This window comes from Anarrhichthys ocellatus, unplaced genomic scaffold (genome assembly GCF_004355925.1).
Source record: "Anarrhichthys ocellatus isolate YVR2014 unplaced genomic scaffold, GSC_Weel_1.0 scaffold23, whole genome shotgun sequence".
Lineage (NCBI taxonomy): Eukaryota > Metazoa > Chordata > Actinopteri > Perciformes > Anarhichadidae > Anarrhichthys > Anarrhichthys ocellatus.
In genome coordinates this window covers 5,835,987-5,836,958 of record NW_022280053.1, presented here as the reverse complement: position 1 = coordinate 5,836,958, position 972 = coordinate 5,835,987, and positions in this window count along the sequence as shown.

Here is a 972-nt window from a genome sequence, read left to right as displayed (position 1 = left end):
CCCCCCCCCCCCCCCCAAAAAAAAAAACGAAAGAAAACTCGTGACTGTCTTTGAAGGATCCCATTTGAAGTTAGGATGTTTTTTTTTCAGTCACAACATCCTGTGATTGGCAATAATATTGACAATGAATAAATTAATTCATGAAATCATCTTGTCACGAGAGGTGATTTTCTTGTATTAAGGCTGTGTCTCAAGTTTAAACGTGAAAATGAAACGAAAGATAAAAATCTACGTTTATTTAGTATAACACATCCAGGCCTATACACACAAAAATAAAGCATGAAGTTATGGACACTTCGATTCTCTTAAAAATTGCCCTTTTATAGCTGTTTACTAATCTGCATATTATTATCATTATTTGAAATAGGCCAAAGTAAGAAGAAGGAACTGGCTAAAAATAAAACATAGGCTACCTTAAAATACAGCAGTTTAAACCTGTATTTGGATATAGTGTTTCTAACATGTGTTGTAGTTATGTTTATTTTGTTTTAGAATTTTATTCCATTTTTAAATGTTGTAACTTTTAAAATGGTAAATCGTTTTTCTGGCTTTAATTAATTGATTGAGAGGCTATTACAGGAACATATAATGTTATCAGGGCATAAAAGAGAAACAAAAAGAGACTTCTCATGAGATAACACAAACAACAAGATTACAAAAGTACTTCAAAGTGGCACTCCAGCAATTAAGTATTGCAATTCCATAAAGTTGGAGGACTCACAAGATTAAAAGGGAAATGGTCACATCCTGACTTTTACTCAAAACACTGGATCCTACATTTCCCAAAATGCAACATCATCAAGCTTATTGCCTTGACAAAGTTCCCTGCTGAGCCACAGAGGACATCATTTCTTTTCACAGGCTCTGTAATAAACCTCATGAGAAGTAAGCTACATGTGCAATAATTGGATTGCTCATTTACATAGCTTAAGCTTATTTATTTATATATATATATATATATATATATATATA